General features: G+C 33.1%; 1 protein-coding gene across 18 annotated transcripts in view; it reads left to right on the plus strand.

Annotated features, from left to right (window-relative positions):
* The window catches only part of gje1a (gap junction protein epsilon 1a), a 374,500-nt gene that overhangs the window by 335,777 nt on the left and 32,483 nt on the right, over window positions 1–6,240 (plus strand). For 13 of the 18 annotated variants that reach the window (XM_073932434.1, XM_073932435.1, XM_073932438.1 and 10 more), the window contains one exon: window positions 3,741–3,781. The exons of the other annotated variants lie outside the window; for them this stretch is intronic. The gene's annotated coding sequence lies outside the window, so the exon portion shown is untranslated. The remainder of the gene's footprint in view (window positions 1–3,740; window positions 3,782–6,240) is intronic. 18 annotated transcript variants of the gene reach the window in all.

Here is a 6,240-nt window from a genome sequence, read left to right on the forward strand (position 1 = left end):
ATAACAGTTTTTCTCGGGTCTACCTCTGAAAGGAGCACCTCCAATTTTCATTCTGTTTTAAGTTTCTCTTTTTGCTTGCTTTTGCCATTGCTTTGCTATTGGTTTTGCCAAAGTAGTCATTACCATATTTATACAGTGGAGGAGGCAGGGAGGGGTTTTACGCTCGTGCACGTGCGCTTAGTTTCATGTTAATTCAGATGTACAAAGAGAATATGCATGGGATTCGTTTCATACATCTAATTTTTTTACTGCGTACGCACACTTACAGCTTTGTGTGTACGCAACGTTTTAGTAACTCAATGCAAGTCTTTGTACATGAGGCCCCTGGCTCTAGACTATTGCTTTAATTTCACAATTTTCATAATTTAATTGCTTTTTTTATAATATACAATTTCTAAATTTGTGTTCTGAAGGTTAGAATCAAGGAAGTGTTAGTTATTATTGACAAACAAGAAGCTGTTGTGATGGCTGTTCAATTGAACTTTGTTCAGTTTTTAATTCTTTGTCCATGTTTGCTGTTTTCATTTTATTGTGATATTATAAAGCCCTTCAGACATTCTGTTGTTGTAGTAAAATGTGCTAACATTATATAAATAAACAAAACAAAAATCTAATGATTAGCAGAGAATTATGTGCACCCAGTTATGCTGAACTTGCAAATTTGTTTTCGCTTTTCTCACTAATTAAACTCCACTAATGCAGTTAATTAAGTTAGCAAACAGACTTTTTACAGAATATTAGTTTAGCGATCAATATGAAGCGAATAATAGCAAACAAATTACATGCTGTGTCTAATCAACACCACAAGTCAGCATGACTAGAATTTAGCTCTGCATGAAGAAAAACAAAAAAGTAATTAATCATCTATTCTGTTCAGTCTTTCACTGAGGTTTGTTGGGGAAAAGGGTACATTATTGCTTATTTCTCATAACACAATGGCCATACAACGATCTGACGCTCATCCTGTGACATTGCAAAGAGAATGTTAGAGTTTTACATGCACCAAGAAGCTTTCTCCACAAAAGGAAGACAAAAAGCTTCTGAGATAGTGATAAACACAAAACAGGAATCGTGTTCTTTAAAGTGTGTTCATATAGAATGAGGCTTTTCGTACACTTTCATTACTATTTCATAAAGGACAGTTTCTATTATGTATAAGCAGGACCTAAAATGTTATTCCAGTCTGACAGTGTTTTATGATTATGCTTGCAAATACAGTACAAAAAGACCTGCATTTCAGTAGTCAAATAGATTACAAATATTAATATTTATTAAAAATTAAGCATCTTGTTTTTCAGATATATACTGATGCACAATATTAATAAAGATTAAAAAAACTACTACACTTTTTACAGCCTTACAGAGTTTTTGCACTGATTATATTTGATATAATTGCCAGTTATTTGCATTCCATTTTGCCTTGTAACAAATAAATGCAAAGGAAATCTGGGAAACAGAGATAAAACATCATAAAAATTCTTTACATCTGACTTTCAAATATTTTGCAGCATGACTCATTCAGCAACGTTATGAATAATAAGGTTAACTTTATCTGTGAATGAGCAGATTATAGTCTTTAATACTGGAATTTGCACTGCAGCCGCTTAGGGAAGTTAACGTAGCCTGCAAATAAATCAAACTCGTTTTGCATCTTTCATTTCTGGTTTCTGAGATCATAAAGCATTTGCAGACTTAGGTCCAAAAATCTGTTTTATTTGAATTTTTTAATAACTAAGCAGTATAGTAAACACATCTTGACTGAGCAGTTTATGACTCACAAATAATTAAATAAAAAATCTCACAAAATATACATTAAAATGCATACAATTTACATAGCCATAGCAATATTTCAGCACATAGAACCTTTACATTGAATTCATTCATATTTATCCATTCAAGTATGGGGCCCATTTAATATATATATTAAATATAATATAAATTTATATATATATATATATATATATATATATATATATATATATATATATATATATATATATGAGCACTACCTGACAAAAGTCTTGTCATCGATCCCAGTTGTAAGAGCAACAACTAATAACTTGACTTCTAGTTGATCATTTGGAAAGGGGACAGAAGGTTTTTTTTTTGTTTGTTTGTTTTTTCTGGTGAATCATCTATTGAACTGCATCCCAATCATCTCACAAATACTGCAGAAAACCTATTGGAACCCACATGCACCCAAGATTCTCAGAGAAATCAGTCAAGTTTGATGAAGGAAAAATCATGGCTTGGGGTTACACTCAGTATGGGGGCATGCAAGAGATCTGCAGTGTGGATGGCAACATCAACAGCCTGAAGTAACAAGACATTTATGCTGCCGTTTATATTACAAACCACAGGAGAGGGCAAACTCTTCAGCAGAATAGTGCTCCATCATTTCACTTTAGCTTTCACATCAAAGTTCCAGAAAGCAAAGAAGGTCAAGGTGCTCTAGGATTGGCCAGCTCAGTCACGAGACATGAACATTATTGAGACTGGGGTAAGATGAAGGAGGGGGCATTGAAGATGAATCTAAATAACTTTCATGAACTCTGGGAGTACTGCAGGAACACTTTCTTTGCCATTACAGATGCCTTTATTAATAAGCTATTTGAGTCATTGCAGAGATGTATGAATGCAGTCCTCCAAGCTCATGTGAGTCATACACAATATTAAATATTTTTCCACTGACTTTATATTCTATACTGTACATTATTTCTGTTAAGTGACAAGACTTTTGTCTAAGCAAAGTCAGACCTTACTGTCCTAATTAGATAATTGAAAATCAAGGCATGATCATATTTTATTTTGGTAAAATAAGCATAATCTAGAGGCTTTTGCCTTTCATATAAGCCACTTCTGATACCAAATGATCAACTAGAAGTCAAGTTATTATTTGTTGTTCCTAAAACTTATATATATAAACGTTACAAGCACAACTGCGATTTCATTATTTGCTGGATTTGGACAACCTTGATTAAAGTGTGATCTCTTGAAATAAAAATGAACTGCTTAATCAAATTCAATTTAAAGTCCTGAAGTAAACAAATCCTTCCTATTCAAGTAGTGTCTAATCAAAATCATTATATCCCAGCTTGATTAAATTTTGGCAATTGATGTTTTTAATTAAAAGATCTTGATTAGCATTTCATTGTCTTTTCATGGTCAGCATTCGTGTCTAAATTGCCTTTAATTCATTATGTAGATGCAGATACATGCTAAACTTGAGGTGAACAGTATCTTTACGTCACTAGTAAAGTACATTTATTAAAAGTTTTGTACTTTTTTTTTTCCTCAGGAAATTTTAGTTTTGATTCACTGCATTCCAAAACAATGTATTGCATTTTATTCTTACATATTTTAGGAGTGTGCATGTGTTCATTGCCTTTGTTTGCTAAGCTATCAAATGGATTTTATTTAGCAAGGCTCGAATGAAAAACTGAAGTATGCTTCAGGCTTAAGCAAAACACTGCAAAATAATGAATGTAAGTAGCAGCTTCTGTAGCACAGTGCTAGAAAACCCTATTCTGTGGATTATCCTCATCCTATTAGTGCTTTTTTTCCTGCATGTGTCCTCAAAGATACAAATAACCAATTCGCTTGAACTTTTCTTGATCTATTTTAAGAACACCGTTCAGGTCAATCCATATGTTTAATTTACTCTTAGAGTGAAATCCCAATAAAGCAGATGGAGAATGGTTAGTGTGCCTGTTTAATCAATCTTTCCGAATTGCATTTAGATCCGGCTTCTGTGGAACAGACATAATCGATTCAAGTGGAGGTAAGTTTGATGTTTTGTTCCACTTCATGGATTACTGTGTTCTGAAGTATGATTATGGTATAATCTGACTTTGCAGGGTGTGGACAGTAAAAATAAAATGAAAGATGCATGGACACCAATCAAATATAAAATCAAACGGTTTCATTCATTCATTCATTCATTTTCTTTTCGGCTTAGTCTCTTTATTACCACCGCCAACTTATCCAGCATATGTTTTACGCAGCGGATGCCCTTCCAGTTGCAACCCATAGCTGGGAAACACTTAAACACTCTTATTCACACACATACTCTACAGACAATTTAGCTTACCCAATTCACCTATACGGTTTAATTCATATTATTAATTATTATTATTATTATTTGACTTATTAAGTTTCTTATTTGAGCTCTTAAACATCCATCAATTTCAAATCCTTTGCATTTTTCTGCAGATTTGATTTAACCCAAGTCAAGTGTCAAGCAAAGTGAGTTAATTTTCAGTGTAATTAAAACACATTGCTTTAGGTCAAAGATTCTGTGTTGTGGGGAATGAAGAGATGTCTTTACAAGGGCAGATTATTGTAATTAGTTATCAGTAGCTACATTTCCATTAAAATCGATGTCATTGTTTCGAGGAAGAGTTAATTAAAATTCATGGAAATGTGACATGACTTGTTGAGCAAGAGAGACCAAAATGTATCATGATGATCAATGCAATGTGTACTTGCAGGTCTACATGAAATTGAGAGAAGGGAAAATAATTCAAAGTGCAAGCATTGAATTTTAACAAAACTCTATCATTTTTACTAAGTAAAAAGTGTATTGATCCCACAATGTCATGTAAAGTTTATTTTTTTGCCGGTTTGGAAACTTATGAAAGGCTTTCGTAAAACATCCTGATAATGCCTAATGACAGTCTCAACATTAAAGGGTAATATTTTCACCTCACAATTTAAACGATTAATCCAAACCATGAGATATAAATACAAAACACTTCAGAGAGAAAAGAGATTTACAGCAGTGCAGTGGTGTTAATATATGCTGGTGTATCTTCAAATGAAACACAGCACACGTTATTGATATTAGTTTGCCATGAAGATCTGAGATAAATCCAGCTGCAGAACCGCAGACCCACGCACATTTCAGCCACACACACAATCTAGCACACACACTCTAGGCAAACCATGGCTGTTTCTCAATATGCGTTCTTCAGGGATCTTGTGTCCTCGTGGAACGTCATTATCATCATCAGCCAAAGTTCAGTTCCAATACTCAAGGCCGCAAGCATGGAGCACGCACGAAACTTCTCGGATGTGTTCAACATTTATTACATAATAAAAAAAATTCATTATATATAACTTGCTATTATTTCCTATATATATATATATATATATATATATATATATATATATATATATATATATATATATATATATATATATATATATATATATATAAACCTGTCCAATTTATATCATTTATATATCTCTGTAAAATGTTTTAACAAGACCAGCAAACGAGTATCTGCTACATTAACTGTGTCAGATAAGTAATAACTGATCATCTATGATGACTGATTTAAAAAAAAAAAGCTGTTCAGTGTATTTTATTGAATGGCAATTGGAAACAATGTTCCCTATCCGCTGGTCTCGATTGCCATATTTGTGAAATAGTGTACACTGTTGTTTATTGGGTACACTATTCATTAACAATATATATAAAAATATACTGATGACAATGTCCGAGAAGACATTAATAAAATGAACATCCGTCATAACCATATATGATTTGCCTAGATTGTGTGTGCTGGATTGTGTGTGCCTGAAACGTGTGTGGGTCTGCGGGTCTGCAGCTGGATATTATTGGAAGATCTTGGCATTCTTATGACCCATATGTGGGACGCTATAGGAGCACTTGCCCTGAGAAAATGATATTCACGTTGAATCCTAATCTATTTATGCAAAAATTAATCTAATCACCACGGTTTACCCTTGAGTATGAGACCTGTCTGTTCTATCGATAGACATTAACCTTCACAGGAAAGAGCTCCTAGATTGAATATACTGTGAATATATTGTCTTCTTCTGTAACATAGAATACGATGTAAATGACATAAATGGTATCCCTATAATACTCTTGTGAAATCAAGATATCTTTACCAAACATTCATTGCCTGTATTAAGTGCACTTTCCATCAGTTAAAGTAGATTTTTCATCGTTTGACTGCATAATAAAGAAAATATGAGCTGAAAATCAAACATTATGCAATAACAGTCCGATATTTTAGACACATCTGATATTTTAAATAAGCAGAAATTGTGCTTTGTTTGATGAGAAATAAAATTAGGGCCGGATATCCACTCCTTTTCAGATTACAATAAGCATAATGTTTTGGGTGGGGACGCAAATTCATTCTTCGGCTCAAGCAATGCTGCAACCGTTGAGAAAAAAAAAAAAGAAACACACATGCAATATTTACA

This window comes from Danio rerio, chromosome 20 (assembly GCF_049306965.1).
Source record: "Danio rerio strain Tuebingen ecotype United States chromosome 20, GRCz12tu, whole genome shotgun sequence".
Classification (NCBI taxonomy): domain Eukaryota; kingdom Metazoa; phylum Chordata; class Actinopteri; order Cypriniformes; family Danionidae; genus Danio; species Danio rerio.